Source organism: Octodon degus, unplaced genomic scaffold, assembly GCF_000260255.1.
Source record: "Octodon degus isolate 3935 unplaced genomic scaffold, OctDeg1.0 scaffold00230, whole genome shotgun sequence".
Lineage (NCBI taxonomy): Eukaryota > Metazoa > Chordata > Mammalia > Rodentia > Octodontidae > Octodon > Octodon degus.
The window spans coordinates 2,718,530-2,736,935 of NW_004524806.1; the positions used below are offsets into that span (position 1 = coordinate 2,718,530).

At 50.2% G+C, this 18,406-nt stretch overlaps 1 protein-coding gene across 5 annotated transcripts in view; it reads left to right on the forward strand.

Moving 5' to 3' along the window:
• The first annotated feature begins 1,529 nt into the window (after positions 1-1,529).
• The window catches only part of Gal3st1 (galactose-3-O-sulfotransferase 1), a 40,365-nt gene continuing 23,488 nt past the window's right edge, over positions 1,530-18,406 (forward strand). For 2 of the 5 annotated variants that reach the window (XM_023705844.1, XM_004645526.2), the window contains exon 1: positions 8,947-9,060. The gene's annotated coding sequence lies outside the window, so the exon portion shown is untranslated. The other 3 variants (XM_023705847.1, XM_023705846.1, XM_023705845.1) reach the window with 3 other exon arrangements.

Genomic DNA, 18,406 nt, shown 5'->3' on the forward strand with positions numbered 1-18,406 from the left:
TCACTTACCAAGGGGCTAATGGAACTAGCCAGGAGCACAAAAGTGGTTGAAGCTCTGGGAGTCCCAAGGGCAGGTACACCCCCAGCCTTGTGGGCTGGTGGGCAAAACTAAGTAACCTCTAGTGTTAGCACTGCTATACTGTTACAGTCCTGTGTTGTACTTTGCGCCTGACCCAGCAGCATGTACTGATACCCCAGGGTCATCCCTTGCCTGGGACCATCCCTGGATGCAAACTCCGGCGGCCCTCCCAGCTTCCTCCAAGGCTGCTCCTGGTAAGCTGGCTGAGTGCTGCCTAGAGCAGGCCCAGTGGCTGGGGAAGAGTGGGTTTGGAACCTGGCTCCACCTTCCCCAAATCTAGGCAACTTAAGGCCTTGACCTCCCACTGGCAGTGTGTGCAGGTTCTATAGATGGAGAATGTCTTTGGATGAGAATGTCTTTGGATAGTGGCTGCAGGTGCAGGAGGAGTGGAGGACTCAGAGGACTGGCTCCTGCCCAGCGGACCTCACTGCAGAGGCGAGGGCTTTGTCTCATACCCATGCTGGCACATCCACGAAGGAGGGAAGGAGGGGGGAAGGAATCCAGAAGCAGAGATGGCCAAGACCCAGATCCAGAGCCCGTAACCCCAGGGAATGACTCAGGCCTGCCTGGGTGCTTGTGCATCCCAGGCCACAAGGTCAGAGCAGACCCATCAGATACGGAAAAATGTCTGGCAGCCACGCTGATGTGGAATTTTCCTCATTCCAGAAGAGCCCAGAAATGGCGTGGGCACAGGGCTGTGGTGTGGCCCATGCCCTATTGGCAGCCGGCTGCTTCTGTAACTGCCCACAGCTGGAGCCAAGAATTTCTCCCTCTCAGACAATAGCGCCATTCTTGGTCCTGCTGCCTTGGGGAGGTGGGGGTAGGAGGGACCTTAGGCCTAGAAAAGGAGATGAACCTGGCCCTGGCCCTCCCATCCTGGTGGCCCTGGGAGTAGTCCCAGCCCTGTTCCCAGTCTCAGGGAGAAGGGTGAGCTCAGACTAGTGGACCTGAGTTTCTTGGCTGAGTCCCCTTCTAGAATCCTGGCTGCCCCTCACCAACACCCCCGCCCCACCCTGGCTGTGTGTCCTGAAATGCGTCGTACCCGTATCTGACACTGACTAGAGCAAGTCCTGCCTTTGGATCCTGAGGGCACCATTGCCCGAATAAAAAGCAGCTAATCTCATCACTCAAGCCCGGGGTGCCACCATCAGGCTCTAAGCGTTCTCTAGTCTCTAGGGCTAGGGGCTGGGCTGAGCCAAAGAACTGCCGGCAGGACAATGGTCCCGTTGGCTCATCCAGACAAATGGGCCTTGTTGGGCTGGCAGCGGGGGCACAGTAGTGCGCCCCTGCACACTGAATGTGGCTTCTGTGCCTCCTAGGCAGGAAGGGCAGGCGCAAGAAGCAGGACAGGGCGGGAGGGGGCCAGGGCCTTAAGCGCCCATTGGCCTAAGTGTGGAGGGTTGGGCCAGGCTGGTGACCGCACCTGGCCAGAGCAGGAGCCCGGTGAGGAGGCCGCTGTGGCGGCGACAGGGGCGGGAGCATGGGCCAGCCCTGTGGGAGCACAGGGCCCCAGCGGATGCATCCCACGGCCCAGTGAGGGAGCAGCCCAGCGGCTTGGCCCAGAGCCAGCCACACCAAACCCAAGGAGAACCAGGCCAAGGTATGTCCCGTGGACCAATGCTCACTGTCTGCGATCTTGACTCATGCTATTGCCTGAGGACCCTGCCCATACCATCGCAGTGGCCAGGGGTCTGCCAGTGCCTGCTGGCTGCAAGACCTGATGCACAGGATCCCTGCACCAGAAGTGGGGCAGCAGGGAGGGCACAGGTGGATGCTAGTCCTGCCTTTGGGTTTTTCCCAGTGCCCCTAGTCCCCAAAGGTGGAGAGGGTGGGGCCAAGAAGGCTGGCAGCAGGCTGGGCTGGGGCTTCAAGCCTGTTAATGATTAATCTTGGACACAGTGGCCAGAGCCCTAATGAAAGGGGGCAGGGAGCTCCTTTCACCACCATCTCTCCAAGGATAGGATCTGTCAGCAGGAGCTGGGAACCATAGTAAGGGACCAGTCCCTTCTGTTTGGGGAGGCCTTGAAGCAAGGCTACTAAGGAAAGGTTTTTGGAGGTGGGACAAAGCATGGTGCCAGGAGGAGTCTCTTTTGAAATCCCACAGTTCTGTTTCCTGGGTCAGTGGCCTAGAAGGCGGTCCCTCTTGGTCTGCTTGCAGGGTGCCAGGCCAGAACTTTGGTAACAACATATAGGACAACTATGTGCTGTTCCCATTGGATACCCCTTCTCCCCAGGTGCCCAGAGCAGGAGAGGTGATGGGCCCACATCTGGCTGCTGTAACTGATACCAGGGAGGGAGGGAAAGAGGGCCACAAGCCTGACACTTGATCTCTGGGACTGCCATGGTGACAGGTGCCATGGAAATCCTTAGGAGGAGAGAAGTGTGGAGGAAGGTCCTGTTAGAATCCAACTTCTTCCTTTACTGAGGCTGATCTGAGGCCCAGAGAAGGTGAGGCTTGTCTTAAGGTCACACAGAAAGCACAGCTCAGAGCAGCCTCTAAGAGACAGCTGGAAACATCCAGAGGGTGAAGCTGAGGCTCAGGGGTCAGTGACTTACCCAAGGTCATATAGGTCAGAGGCAGGTGGGTTGATTCCAGATCACTGTCTTGCCTGGGACTCTGGTTCAGAACTTTACGCTCTACCCTGACCCTCTCTGCCCCACTGGGGTCCCAGCCTCTTGGATCTGCCTGGGCTCCCCCAAACCCCTCCCCCTGGCCTCCCTGGCTCCCAGCTCTGCCTGACACTTGGTAGTGGGCAGGCTGTTATCCTGGGAGCAGAGACAAGGGAGCCCTGTTCCCAGCTGCCACCTCAGGCTGCTTGATTCCCAGCTTCTTGCTCAGGCACATGTGGACAAAGAATGCCTGCCTCCCCTTACTTGCCTTTCCCTTACTGTCCTCTTGTCACCAGACACTAAAGGACTGTGCCCCATTAGCTCCTGATGGATTCTGAGGAATTGAGTGTGCCATCCAGTGAGGGAGGCAATGATTAACCTGGGGAATGATCAAATGGAGGGATCCTGGGCCTGGCTGCAGGTTAGGGAAGGACTTCTTGCTTTGCTGTGAGGGAAGAATACGGGTGACCCTTTTTAGGAGCCCCACACCACTCCAAACAGGGCCAGACAGCAGTGCCATGAAGTCTCTTGACGGGACTGACGGGATCACCAGGTGAGTGTTATTGAAAGTACATCCAGAGGAACCTGCCTTCTCCTGTGCCAGTTCTAGGGTAGAGATAAGATATCCAGTGGGGTCTTGCCCTGCTGTGGTGCCCAGGGGCAGGTCTATCCCCATCTATCCCTGAGTTTTGTTGGATTTCAAATATGAGAATCAGGGCAGCTTGAGTCTGGACCATGGGGAGGGAGGCCTTCTAGATCTAGAAAGGTCTAGGCAGACCACGATGATAACCACTGCATGCTGGCACTGTACAAAGGACTGTGTGCCTCACACCATGGATCCTCCCAGCAAGACTGGGAGCATGGTACTACCTCCACTTTTTTTTAGGTGACAGGCTCAAATAGGGAATGTAATTTACCCAGGGTCACCCAGCTGGGGAATGGTGGAGGTGGATCTGCAGTCCGGGCATCTCAGCCCAACAATAGAGAAGAGGTGAGTGTGTGTGTGTGGTGCATAACAAGTGTCCAGCACTGTTTGTAAAACTTATTACATATCTTCGAGTATAATCATCCTTGAAAAAATATTTCAGACAAGTTCTAAATAGAGAATGAAGCTTCAATTCTTATATACTCGTCCCTGGAGCTCTCAGTATTTGGGGAGCTAATGAAGATGTGAGCGTGGCTGTGATGACCGCTGCTTTGGGGGTGCTCAGCTCTGCCATCAGGAAGGGTGACTTTTGTCAAGATGAGACCGTATAGCAGAAGGAGCTTGCTCTTAGTTTTGCCTTTGCTATTTAGAGCTTTCATAATTTCCTGTGCTTCAGTGTTGACAACTGTCAAATGGGGCCAGCAGACAGCCCTGGGAGGGGGTGTTGGGTATGTGCATGGCTGCTTTTTGAAACAGCAGAGGCAGGTGAGCCTGCGAGATCCAAAAGTGTTCTCTGAATCATCAGAGAACATTGCACTGTCTCAGGGGCCATGGCCACCAACACCAGGCATCTATGCCTTTGGCCAAAGGCCCAGAGAGTAGGAGCAGGATGTCAGGGCTAACAGTTTAGAGGTCCTGTGAGCCTGACGTCTAGCTGAAACACCCTGGGTGCTGGGTGATCCTCCCCATCCCTGTCCCAGCACCCCAGCCTAGAGGGGCTCAGAGGGAGGAAGTTTCTAAATCCTTGAAAGCTTCTTCTGCAGGGTAGCCCTGCCTGTCCGCTGTGCAGCTCACACCTCCTAGCTCTGTGCCAGGCATCTGCTGCCCTTTCCTTACGTAGGACCCTGGAGTTCAGAGAGGGCAGTGTGCCGCCCTCAGCCACACAGTGACATGGGGCCTGGCTCCATAAGCTGCTTTCCCCTCCTCCAACCAGGTTGTCGATTTTCTTTCTTTCATCGTCTTCTTTTTTTTTGTACCGGGAATCAAACTTAGGACCTTGCTCTTGCCAGGCAGGCACTGTGCCAATAAGCTGTATCCCCAGCTTTTTTTGTTTGTTTTGTTTATGCTGTCAATTTTCAAAATGGAAATATCTTTATTTTTAAATTTTTGCAAGCTTCTGGCAAAAAAGTGATGTTTGTACATGTACCAGCTCCTCACAATGAATGTACTTATTATATATTGCAAATATGTACTAATCAAAAATTTAAAAAACAACAAAATCACAATGTCAATGGAAAAAATTCTTCCAAATAATGTATTAACATATATATTAAATATATATAATAGCATATATGTAATAAAATATATAAAGATATAGATGTAACCATAGAATCAAAATGCATTACAGAAAGTCAATGTCCCTAATCCCCAGGAAAGTACAGTTTACATTCAGGTATCTTTTCAGACCCTTTTTCTCAAGTATAATTGTTGAGCTTTGCTGTATGTGAGTTCATTCCATGCACAGTGTATAGTTGGGCTTAATATTAGGCTACTCTTTAACTTCAGTTTCTTCTCCATGGAGATAAAGGCTCTGTAAGCATGAGAGGAACGAAAATCATGTGCAGCGACTGCTTCCGTGTGCCTGTCCCAGATCCATTGTTAGATATCTTCTTGGAGCATATTCCCACAGATGACACTGCTGGGCCTGAGATCCAGCATTGCTCAACTATGAAGTTGCTTCCAAATTCCCACTGTTGACAGAATCTTCCTGCTTCTTTTTTTTTTTTTTTCTTTTGCATGCTTCAGACTGAACTCAGGCACACCCACAGGCTAAGCAAGCCCCCTTCTTGCTTCACTCCTAAAGCCTTCTCTTGAGTTCCCCTAAGAATCCTTTCTACTAGAGGTAGAAGCCTGAGACATCCTCACTCCCTACCTTCTCTGCCAGAGTCCCACCCCGTCTGTGCACACAGAACTGGCCATGTGGATGGGGGCCCACTGGAAGTGGTTTTCCAGGAGGCAGCTGTGTGCCACAGAATAGGATACAAGCAATGGCTTTGGAGGCCTTGGCTGCCCTTTTCCCTCCTTCGGGGCTCTTACCCTTTTCCTGATGACTCCCCTTACTCCTATGGCCTCAGTTTCCACCTCTCTGTGAATGGCTTTTGAACCAAGACCTCCCACCTGTCCTCCAGGTAGGGGACCCCATTGCTATTCAGATGGGCTACCAATACCCTATATACCTCAGACTCAGTGTGTTCCAATGGAACCCCAGATAGCCTACCTCATCCCAACACTAAACCTTCCCATCGGTCAGCCTTCCCAACTCAACGTCTAGCTCCACCCTCTCCAGCCAGTCATCTCCTCCCCTCCTCCACACCCAGTTACCAATCCAAATGCAGCCTGTCCCACAAATGGCTTACAAATGACTGCAGTGAATCCTCACCTTCTCCTTGGTCCAGGTCATCCGACACCTGGCAGCTATAACAATTATCACTGGGCTCTGCCTGCTTTTCCTCCTCTTTCCCATCCCACAGTCCATCTGCCACTCAGACGCTGGTGGGAATCTCATCTCACTCCTCTGCTGCACATCCTGCTAGGGCTTCATAGCACCCAGGGGACTCAGGTCAGTGTGCTTCCCAAGACTGCAAGCCTCTCTTGTCCCTGGCCTCCTATTGGGCTTGCACCTCTGCCCCCCTCTTACAGGCATGCATACCAGTCCGGATGAACCATTGTTAGTTTCTCAGTTGCCCTGGGCCTTTTCTTTCCACTTGGCTCATTCCATATTAACAAGCACATTAACTAATACTGACTGCTGCAGCAGAGAAGCCCCATGTCCCAAAAAATCAGTTTACCTTCCATTGCCTTGAAATTCATTGAGTGAGTGGCAGGCCTTCCAGGTTCCTTTCATTTCAGGTTCCTTCCCAGCGTGCAGATGGGAAAGGAGATGGTTCTACCACTTAACCTCATCAGCGTTCACTTTGCTCACAGGCCCCGGGGTCAGAATTGGACACTACGCTGCAAGGGAGGGTGGAGAATGTAGTCTAGCTGTGTGGCCAGGGAGAAAACGGCACTGTCTCTGAAAACTGCAGGGGCTGGGGAGATGGCTCAGTGGAATAAGTGCTTCCCTGGCAAGTGCAAAGGCCTGAGTTCAATCCCCGGTTCCACTAAAGAAAAAAAGCAGCTTCTGCCACAGGAGGCCCTTCTTCCAGGAAGCCTTCCTGAAACCACTTCCACTCTTTCCCTAGGCAGGCTCATACCTGTAAAACCAACCAACTTAAAACTCTATCATGGGGCCAGCCAGATAGCTCAGCAGACTAAAGCACCTGCTTAGGCAGAGCACGGTGGCTGAGTTCGATCTCTGGGAACCTGTCCCCAGGGGCACTGAGACAGCAAGTGAGACTGGATGTGGTGGCACACACCTGTAACCCGAGCACTTGGGAGGCTAAAAACAGGAGGATCACTAAGAGTCAGATCTACGTAGTACAAAAAATAAATTAATTAATAAATTAATTAAATTTAAAAAATAAAAATAGTAAAAATAAAAAAAACTATCATGGTCTCAAATATATTCAAGCAGATCAACAGATCCAGCCTTTGTTGATTGATACAGACTAAGCAAGTCAGAAGCAAACTGTGCCCTCCGAAGAGACCCCTCTCATCATCTACACGGATCTCTAGACAGAAAAGAATGTAAAGAGGTGTGAGTCAAAAGCTTCATGATAGTGACCTCCAGATAGGGACTCTCCATATTTTTTTAATTGAGTTTCAGTGAGCCTGTCCTCTTCATTCATTTTTTTTTTTTTTTTTCTAGCCAAACATGGTGCCCCTGGAAAGAGACCTTCCTGGCAAGGCTGGGGGTGGAATTCTGGCACCAAGCCTCCCTGTTCTGGAAATACTGGCTTCATTTAACTCTTGCCTTCTCATCCTGGCCACCACCTCCTCTCTTTCTGGAGAGTCACGTACCATGTTACTTTATCATATAAAATGCGGGAGGAGTATGAGGGTGCATGCATGATGCTCCAGCCTCTGACCAGACACTATTTTGTTCAAGTTCATGCTTACAAACCACTGTTGCTGATGGAGGCCCCTCTGTCCTGACTGACTCCCGTGAAGCCCGCTAAACCCAGAGGCAGAAAAGCCAATGGATAGTAGAAAAAAATATGACAACTCTAAAGCATGTCCCAAATCCACTCCCAGCACTCACACAGCCTGGCAATCAGGGCTTTCCCTGTGGCAGGCTTGTCTCTGGTATTTGGTAGATGCTTGAGGCTGCTCTTAGGCTGGGTGGGATTTGGGGAAGAGAAGCTCAGATCAAATTTTGGCTGCCTGCTGTTCCCTGGGAGGAGCTAGGAGTTGCTTAACTTTCTTAAGAGCACTCAATGGTGATGAATGATGGTCATAGCAATGGTTATTACTTATCAGTGGAGGCCCCTAAGTCTCTAGAGCCTTCTGCCTGAGCCACGATAGGGCTCTGGGGATTAGTGTTGATGGGAAGATGGAAAAGGTCTCCTGCACACAAGGAATCCTTCTGTCCAGGGACAAAGCCAGGAGAAAGCAGTCCTGAATCTGAGATTCCAGGGACCCTAGGCTCAGCCTAAGGACCATTGGCTTTAGGGCTGGGGCATGCTTCCTGCCAAAGCCTCAGGAAAGGCGAACATCTCTATTAAGCCCCAGTCCTGCAGAGCAGGTCCAGGTTTTTCCTATGTCCCCATCCCTCATCCAGGACAGCCAAGGCCTACCCAGTGTGCATCCTCTCTCTGCTGAAGGACTGGGGCTCAGACAATGAGGTCGCATCCAGATCACTCAGACAATGACATTGTCCCCCAGCTCTGGTCAGATACTCTGCCTCCCAGCAGCCTTCCAGGCCCAGAGAGTTTCTAAGTCCTCAGGGCTCCTGCAGATTTAGGATAAACCTTGACACCTGCTTGTTGCTCAGCATTTTTAAACCCTGGAGTCTGACATTCCACTGTGGTTTTATCTGCAGTCTGGTAGCTGTGCCACCTTTACCTACCTGAGCCTGGGTTTCTTCCCTGGGAAGTGGGCTGACAGAGGTACTCATGCACAGGGCAGCCACAGGACGGGAATGAGGTGCCGCATACATCGATCAAGCAGTCTTCTATCTCCCTGTCTCCCTTCAGCCTTCAAGCCCTTCGTGGGCTCTGCAGGGCTATGCGGTTGCTCTGTCCTTGGCTCAAGGACACCTGAAACTTTGCTGAGCCCTTGGATGCAAGAACTGGCTGGCCACTGGGATCAGCAAGGGGTGGGGACTGGGAGGGGTGCGTGAAGGGGGCAGAGGGCCAGGGCACCTCCTGAAAGGTGCGTGGGAATGCCACATTCTGTCCCCAGGGAGGGAGCTCATAAATATTCACATGCACTGAGAGGGAGGGAAGCCGCAAGCCTGCTGCTGGGTGTCATTGGAGAATTCCTGTCTCCCAGTGACTGCAGAGGCAGCCTAGCAGTGGATGTGGTTCACGCCGGGAGAGGAAAGGGGAAGCCAGTCATAGCTTGAGGTGAGTGTGTTTCCTCGGCCCCCTCACAGGGGTTGGACCTGGTGGCAATGCTGTAGGCTAGAAGGTTTATCATCCTGGGCTCAGGTATTTATTTATTTATATTTACTTATTTATTTTAGTACAGGCTCTTGCTATGTAGCTTAGACTCGTAACGCTCCTGTCTCAGCCTCTCTATCACTGGGATTACAGGCATGCGCCACCATACCTCGACTTGGTGGCTGACATGGTGTACCGGTTCCAGGGCCCACATGGCATATAGGACTAGGGATTGAACTCGGGTCCTTGTTCTTGCCAGGCAGGCACCAAGCTATCTCCGCAGCCCCTGGGCTCAGTTCGCTGTATGCCAGATGTGGGGAATGAGTCCCACTTCTCATTCCTGTCCTCGAGGGTCTCAGCTGGAGGGAAGGATGACTGGGCCTGGCCTACCCTGCCATCATTCACCTGCATGGAAGAGGCGACCAGGGCTAGGATAGGTGGGGAAGCTGGAAAGGTGACTGTCCTGAGTGCCTGAATTTGTCACCACTGTGGGCAGAGGAGGCAGGAGGCTCAAGTTCTAGTCCTATCTCTGCTGGCTCTGTGCTGTGTGACCTTGAGGGAATACCTGTTCTCTCTGAAGTCACCCTGCATCTGTCTCCAGCCCAGAGACCACGAGACTCAGGCTATATAAGATTGTTCTTGGACCTGAGGCCTTGAACTCAGGTCCATTAGCAGCACACAAGCTGTCACCAGTGGGCACACACCTCGATGGGGTCAGGGATGGGACGGGGGGAATTAATAATGACAATGATAATAACAACGGTGGCAGGCCACACTCAGCAAGTGTCTGCACTGTGCCATCCCTGCACCGGCCACATCTCTGTGGAATGTGGACTATCCACACAGCCCCTGTGTTAACTATTTCCTTTGTTCCTATTGCTACGACACAATACCTGATACCCACAACTCCAGGGAGGAAAGGCTCATTTGGCTCACAGTTTACGGAGGTTTCAGTCCCTAAGTGGCTAGCTCCAATGCTGGATGGCATGGTAGAGTGGGATGGCAGAGGAGAAAGTACTCATGGTGTGGTGACCAGAAGCAGAGAGAGATTGAGGGAGGAGAGAGGGAGATACACCCTTCCAAGACATGCCCCCAGCACCCATCCCCTGCCACCGAGCTTTACCTCCCAGCATCACCTTTAGCTAGAAAGTTATTAGTGAGCTAATCCACTGGTATCACACCCTTATAATCCAGTCACCTCCCCAAAGCCCTGCCTATGAGCATATGCGGCTTGGGAGAGGACATCTAGATATAAACTGTCAGAGCAGCCTATGATAGAGGAAAAGTTGAGATTATCTTTTCAGAGGAGAAGTGGAGACCCAGAGAAGGGTACACTGCCATGCCAAGGGTACACATCAAGGAAACAGCAGAGCTGGGGTTCAAATCCAGGACTTGGTCCCAGGGTGCTGGCCTTGTAGGGCATTTATTTATTTTTCTTTCCTTTTTGGGACAGGGTCTCACTAAGCAGTTCAGGCTGGTCTTGAACTCTCATTGTAGCCCAGGCTAGCCTTGAACTTGAAGTAATCCTCCTGCCTCAGCCTGCTGGATACTAGAATTACAGGCACGCACCACCATGCCAGGCTGTTTAGTTGTTATACACAGATGGCTATCACCTGGTAAGCTCCGTGGTAAGCACTTTCTCATGGAGCTTTTCCATACATATGGCCCACAGCATGAGTTCTGCTGGTCTGTCTTTGGCAGCCTCCTAGCCTGTCTTCTGCATGACTCCTTGGCTGGCTGCCTAGACCACAATCCCATCCTCATTCTGCCTGGGCTCTGCGTGGGTCCTGCCAACAAAATCTTACCAGGTACCAGGCTCAGGGTGCTCATGAATGAGTCACTACCAGCTCACCCATAGCTGGGTACAGAGGAGACACCTGTATCTTTGCACACTCAGGCGTGAACCAAAACTGGACCTGGTCCATAGGAACAATCATGATTATTACTATTAAAAATTAATGTGGATTCATGGTTCATCACCTTCTGGGTGTGTATTTTCTCATTAAAATTTCACAATCTTAGCACCTTTCTCCCTCAAGCTAGGTTCCTGGATGCCAGCCAGCTGCTCTCTGGGCCTCAGTTTACCCAGAAGCTCTGCCTTCGATCCCAAAGGGTCCTGTATGCCCTGATCTGCTATTAATGTGTACTGTGTACACGCTGCACACACTGAGACTCAGAGAGGGTGACCTTTGGACCGAAATTTATAAGAGAGTGAGCAGGGAGGGAATGACCAGCCTTCTAGGTTCCAGGTAGCCAGCAAAAGAGAAACAACTATAAAGTACACCTTTTCTCCACACCCCAATCTGGCTGCAGGCTCAGCCCACAGAAATCAGACCTGCTGTACTCCCTGGGCAGAGCTCCTGCCATGCCTCTGCCTTCCATGGTGGCGTTGGTGCCAGGCACACTTCCCTCCTTTCCTCAGGCTTGGGGTGAGTGTGGTCTACACCAGTTGGGGTTGCCACGACAAAGCAAGAAGCTCCATGTTGAAGGTCCACAGACCTGGGTTCAAATTCCTACACAGCCCCTGCTTTGCTGAGTGACCCTGGGCAAATTATGTCCCATCTTGGAGCCTCAGTGTTCCCATCTGTGAAGTAGAAGTGACCACAGAACAGCATCTGCTGAGTAGTAGCAGAATGGAGACAATTATGTGTTTTTAAGACATCCCTGCATAGCCCAGTTCCTAACAGGGTGGGTATCAAGAGTGGAATCAGAGGAAGGGGCATTTCAAAATTAAGCCCAATCTGGGCTACTAGTGATTTAGTGAGACTTATCTCAAAATTAAAAAAAAAAAAAAAATTAAGATGGTTTGGCAATCTAGCCCGGTGCAAAGCCTTGGGTTAGGGCGGGGGAGATGTCTTAGTGGAATAAGCTCTTCCCTGTCAAGCGCAAGGGCCTGAGTTTAATCCAGGGCTTTGAAAAAAATAAAAATAAAAAGCCTTGGGTTCAATCCCGCATGGCAAAATGAGATAAAGAGAGACAAACAGAGAGACTGAGAACGGGTGTGTGAAATAGCCTAAGAACAGCTGGGGCAGGGGCCTGGTGAGATTTGAGGAAGCCAAAATGGAAGCATGAAGGAATGAATGTATGAAGCGGCGGTGCGGGGGTGGGGCCCTCTCCTGGGCAAGGCCGGGTGGAGCCTGATTGGCAGCTGGGGAGGCTGGTCTGCCCCCTGCTGCTGGTCTTCCACCCGGGTCCTCCACCTTTGGAGCTTCCTAGAGTTGTGGAAAGTACCCTGGTGAGTGGGGCTGCTAGGGTACCCTTTCCCCATTCTAAGGCCAGAGACACCGAGCGAGCCCTGTACCTGCTTCTGAGCTTGAGTCTGAGGCAGTGACCTTCTCAGGAGCCGAGCGCCTGCTGGCCCCCTGGAGAGCAGGAGGGTGGCTGGCTGGGGCACTTGAGGCCTAGTCGATATTTGTGCTTGCTGGTGGCACAGTGGCCAGTCTTTGTTCAGGGCGAGGCCCTCTGAGGCCCAGGACAGATGTGCCTCACCCACCTTGGGAAGGTTCCCAAGGACACAGCCGGGGTGTCCCAGCTGGGAGCTCCCAGCTTCTCTACTGGTGAGAAAACCACTGGGGGGGGGGGGGTGTCCCTGGATTAGGTGACGTCACAGCACTGGAGGGAAGCTTGGGCCTGAGGGATCCAGAGCCTGAGGTGGGCTCTCCCTTCTCCTAAGACCATGGGGAACCTGGCCCTAGCTCAGTCCTTTAAGTGGCTGCTTCCACAAAGCTGTCAGCCTCAGGTTGCTGGAGTTCAAACCTCACAACTCTCCCGCTGGCCAAAAGTGCCCTGAAGGCATTCGAGGAACCAAAAAAAAAAAACCTTCTCCTAAGACCTCTCTTGGCTGCTTTACCCCACCTCGCACGCACTATGCTCAGTGCGCATATTGCCTTTTATTTTTGATTATGAAAAAAAAGGGGGTATGTGTGACTGAAAAGGTAAATGTATATTTTTTAAAATTGCTGTAAAAGGGACAATGCCATCAATTTCTCTCAAAATACTCACTTTGAACACATTTATCTCATTCTTGTCACTTTCTTTTTTTTTTTTCGCAGTTTTAGTTATGCTTTTATTCATTTTGTGCTAAAAATGTACTTGTTTTAAAGGTCCTATAAATAAAAATCATCCCTCTCAGCCGGGAATTCGTTGTTGAAAAAGGAGTATAGGAATGCGATTGACCACACAGTTGTTGCGCGCTCGGCGTGACGCGGTGTACAACCTAGAGACGGGCTGATGGAGCGTTTATGTAATGCAAACCGCGAAAGATTTATACGATGCAAAGAGAAACCAGAGTATGCGTTTATGTAACGGAAACGTACACGTTAAAAATTAGCAGGGCGTGGGGGCGCACTCTGGAGGCTGAGGCGAGAGAATCGCTGCGAGTTTGAGGCCGGAGTGAGGGAGCTCAAGGCCAGCCTGAGCTGCATAGCGCGACCCGGTCTCAAAAAGAGAGGGGAAAAAAGGGGGGAGGGGCGGGCAGACGGAAGCCTGCGGAGGGGCGGGGGTGGGGCGGCGTCCCCAGGTCGCCGAGTGCCCGGGTGCGCTGCGCGTGGCTTCGTGGCTTCTCGCTCAGGTACACTGGCAGCGGCTCCAGACAGCTAAACGCCCTCACTGACCGGCCTGCTTCGACGGCGGGGAAGCCGTGACCTTTCCGGGATCCTCCCAACTAGGGCTCAGCAGGGAGCGGCTGCACGCCACCGCGTGGAATAGGTCCGGGGAAGACGCCAGTCTCAGCCTCTTCCCGCGCTGCAGTCTGGCCGAACTCCTCCTCTGGAGCAAGTTTCGTGGCCCGCTCGCTTAAACGACATGGGTCGCTTTAAGGCAAAGGCGAAGGGAGCTCGCAGAAGGAATGGCTCTCCACTTTTACCATTCACTTAACCGGAGGAGGCTCCATTCTGAAACCTTGGCACAGAGAAAATCCAAAACAGAAGAAATGTCATTTTTTTCTGCCTCTCTTTAAGAAATTAGGCAAAAATTAAACAATATTCAGCCCAGCATTTGGGAGGCTGAGGCAGGAGGACCCTGTGAGTTGGAGACCAACCTGGGTTATAAAGTGAACTCAAGGACAGCCTGAACTGCATAGCAAAACCCTGTCTAAAAAAAAAAAAAGTCAACATTCAAGTTTAATATTTCCTATTAAGCCATGCTTTCTTGTGCTTAGCTACCTAGAGGAGACCAAGTAAGAGCCTTTAGCACTAGTAGGTCGCCCTGTATGCGCTACTCAGGAACTTGGAGCTGCATTTCTGAGCCCCCACCCCTGTCTGGTCTGTGCAGCTGGGGATTCTGCTTGACAGCTTGGCTCACAGAGCCGCTTGGGGAGGTTTCTCTACCTGGACAGAAACTTGCATAAAAGGCAGCAGGCTCTGTGAGCTTAGGGAGGAGATTTGGTGTCGCAGATGTCATGGCATTTAAGTTGCTGCTGAAATTGCGAATTCCTACTGAGAGAACTTTAAAATAACAGAAGGTCTGTTTTTTGGCAATTTAGGATGCAAAGTATTTTTAAACTTCTAAACTTTTTCATTTTGTTGTTGTTGTTGTTTTGTTTTGATGACACAGGGCCACACTGAGTGGTCCAGGCTGGTCTCCAACTTTCGTGGATTCTCCTCCCTCAGCCTCCTGAGTGCTGGGTTACAACTATATATGATCCATCCCTGGCTAAATTTCTAAACTTTGGAAATGAGACAGTCAGTTTTTCAAACCTGAGGGTTCTCATTTGGAGTTTAGTGTTTCTGCATGAAATACAAAATCAATGTTCTAAAACTTCTAGATGGGAACAGAACTATTCTTAAAACCTATGACAGTGAGCTCCCCCCCAACACCCATGGTAGGTGATAGGTTTTTTGACAGTGTCACAGCAGAGAAACAGGCAGAAGAAAAAAGGGAAAGGGGCTTTATTATAAAGGGAAAGGAAAAGGGGCTTTATTATCTTGGAGGACACTTGGAGAGAATTTGGGAAAATAAGGAATTCTCTGGATTGGAACAAAGGGAGGCTGAGGCTTTCATGGCCTTTTGCCAAGGGTGGAGTTTGAGGGGGATGTTTATTATTTTAGGGAAGGGTCCACAGGGCCTTCAGGGTCTCACTACTAGATCAGACTTATAGTGATCTGCCTGTTCACAGCCTCCCAAGAACTGGGATTACAGGTGCGCCATCACAACCAGTCTCAACTGCCATATCAGTGTGCCTTGGGGGCAGGGCCGGCAGCCAGCCTGGGGATTGAGCCCCTGGCCCCTGCCTCTGCGCCTGCTTACAGGCACTTTAATCTGCAGAGCTATTTGGCCAGCTGAGGGGGATGTTTAGATATACCTGAGGAGCTGATTGGGACCTTCTCTGAGGTGGTGGGGAAAGGTGAAAGGAAATTGCACCTGGGCTGAATTGGAGAAGAAGCCGGGAGGTGATCTCTGAGAAGATAAGCTGCTTTTTTAAGGGCTTTAGCCATATTAGATAACTACCATAATACTTTAGCAATTCATACTAGGGCCAGAACCTATCATTCCCATCTTTTGGTTGTTATAAAAGAGGCGACGTGTCTCTTAGACTGCTTCCTGCTGAACTTGGGCGTCATCTTGGGGGTGAGGGGAGTTGACAGGATGACAGTTCATGCCCATGCAGAAGTTAGTGCAACATGTCTCAGCTAGGACTAGAAGTTTATCGTTAGTGACGGCTCACATCAGAGACTTCAGAAATCTTGAAAAAGTTTTAAAAGACAGCATGTTATGAATACATGTCATGGTTAAAGGACACAGGAGGGGAAGCAAGGGGGGAATCTCTGATTTGAATGTGCCATTTTACCACAACGATGTTGAAAAGGATCAATTTTTAGTTTTTTGTTTGTTTGTTTTGTTTTGTTTTGGCACAACTGGGGATTGAACTCAGGCCTTTATGCTTGCCAGTGAAGTGCTTATTCTACTGAGCCATCTCCCCTGCCCCAATTTTTATTTTTTGATATCATTATGAGGAAAGAGAGTTGGGGTCATCTGTAGGACCTCAACACAACTATATTGAGAAGCCTCATCAGAGGTATAGAATAAGGTGGTGGGATTGAGAGGGCTACAGGTGGAAATAGTGAAAGAAGGCTCCTCTGTGAACATTAAGTAGATTCATTATATATGAGGAGTTATTAGGGCCGGAATGTGTGATGAGCTCACCAAGGTGATAGGATGAGATTTTGTGATAGATTTTGTTAAAGTAAACTTTTTGTCTTTTGTGTTGGTGTGGCAGCTGCTGTAAGTGTGTGGAGACATGGAGTCTATCTACCAACTGTGTTGTCAATAGTTGTTTAGGAAGGTAGGCTACTGCCTGAAAAGATGGTCTCTTTTTATGTCGGAAAATGCCCACTGTATTGTGACCCTCAAAAGAAGAAAATAGGGTAAAAGCCTGAGTTGGATTGGGCAAAGAGACAGCTGGGGCCCTTAGGAGGACCTGCTGTAGCTTGTGAAAGGAGGAATGTATAGGAGCAGCAGGGTCAAGGGGCTCTAACTAGGAACATTTTGATGCCTTATAGAGAGGCTGTGCTAGGGAAGCAAAGCTGGGAACCCAGAGGCAGAAAATTAGCCAGACGAAGGAAGGATAAAACCTGTTATTTTGTGGTGGGCACTTGAAGGTCACGAAGAAGGGCTTTATGGTCAGCAGTGATAGCATGAATAGTGGCAGTAAGTGTGAGTCTTAGATATTTGACTTTTGGTGACGCTATCTGAGCTTTGGAGAGAGTGTCTCTGTAACCTCATCCTGACAGAAAATTGCAAAGAGTAGCTGTGTATTTTAGGGCCAGGGCATGAGAGAGGGAACAAAGGAGGAGGTTATTGGTATATTGAAGGAGTGGCTGGGCTAGAGACAAAGGATCTCAAGATCAGCAGCAAGCGCTTGGCTAAAGAAGTGAGGACTATCTCTGAATGCGTGAGGCAGGACTGTCTATGTGAGCTGTGGAGATCGGAGAGTGTCGGGATCAGACCATGAGAAGGCAAGAAGGTCCTGACAATCTGGGTGTAAGGGAATGGTGAAGAAGGCATCTTTAAGGTCTAGCACAGTAAAGTGAGTAGTGGAAGGAAAGATATGAGAAAGCCCAGTTTAGGGGTCTGGCACCACTGGGTGAAAAGGAATAACCACGTTATTAATAATTTTGAGATCTTGAACTAAATGAGAGGAGCCACTGGGTTTGAGTACAGGAAGAGTGAGGGTATTATATAGCAAGTGGACAGTTTTAAGAAAACTATTGGTAAGGAGGCGGAGAATGCTGGGCTTGAGCCTCTTGATGTTTGAGGGCTGTTGGGTATTGGGGAATATAGGGAAACACTGTGGGGTCTGTGAGGCACACTAGTCTAGGAACAGCATGTGTGGCATGAGTGGGACTGGAAGTGTCTCAGAGCATATGGTCGACAAGGGAAGAGGGAGGGAGGAGCTGGCTGTACATTGAGGTTGGGTTTGTGGGATGTATGCTGTGGGGGGGGATGAGAGAGAGGTGGAGTTTTTGGAGGAGGTCTCTCCCCATGAGAGGTATGGGACATGTTGGGATCACGAGGAAATTAAGAATGAAGAACAGTGTCTGAAGTTAGCATGGAATGGGTCTGTCTGATGGGGTCATGTAGGTCGCCATTCAACACCCACTATGGAGTCTGTAGAGCTAATATAATGATTTTAGAACTCAGGAAGAAGAACTATATGTGGTCTCTGTGTCAGCAAGAAAAGAGTTGGTTTTTTTTTTTTTTTTTTTTACCTGAGATGTCCAGCAAGACTCAGGACTCTTGATAAAGGTGCCTCAATGTGGGCCATGGAATCCAAGCTCTGTTGTTGCTCTTCAGTAGCAAGACCAAGCAGATCAAGTATATGGATCTGGCTGTAGCAAGGTTTCCTGTGAGGGCAGGGAACTGGATGACTTATCTGCTCTTTGGCGGACAGGGCAGACAGGGCAGTTGCATTTCCAGTGACCCTCGAGCTTGTCTCAGTGATGGTTGCAGGTTAGGACAGGTTCATGTTCAGTGTCCTTCTTCACCGCACTTGGCTCAGGTGGCAGCATTGTTTAGGCTCAGAATTACCTTGTCAAGGTCATGCTTTATGGGAGTCCTGAGTATCTCAGTCAAAAGTTGTCAGTGTGTATAGTTAATTTTAGTCTCTATTATTGAAGATGTGGGAAGTTAGATTAAGTAAGTTTTCCTGTAGAGTTTGAGGGCCAAGATTTGTCTTTTTAGCTTGGCATGAATGTCAGAAAAGACCAAATAGCTCAGCAGATTAAAGCACCTACAAGCTCTCTTTGCCGCATCTCCTGCAAGAATGAAGACCATTCTTAGCAATCAGACAGTCGACATTCCAGAAAATGTC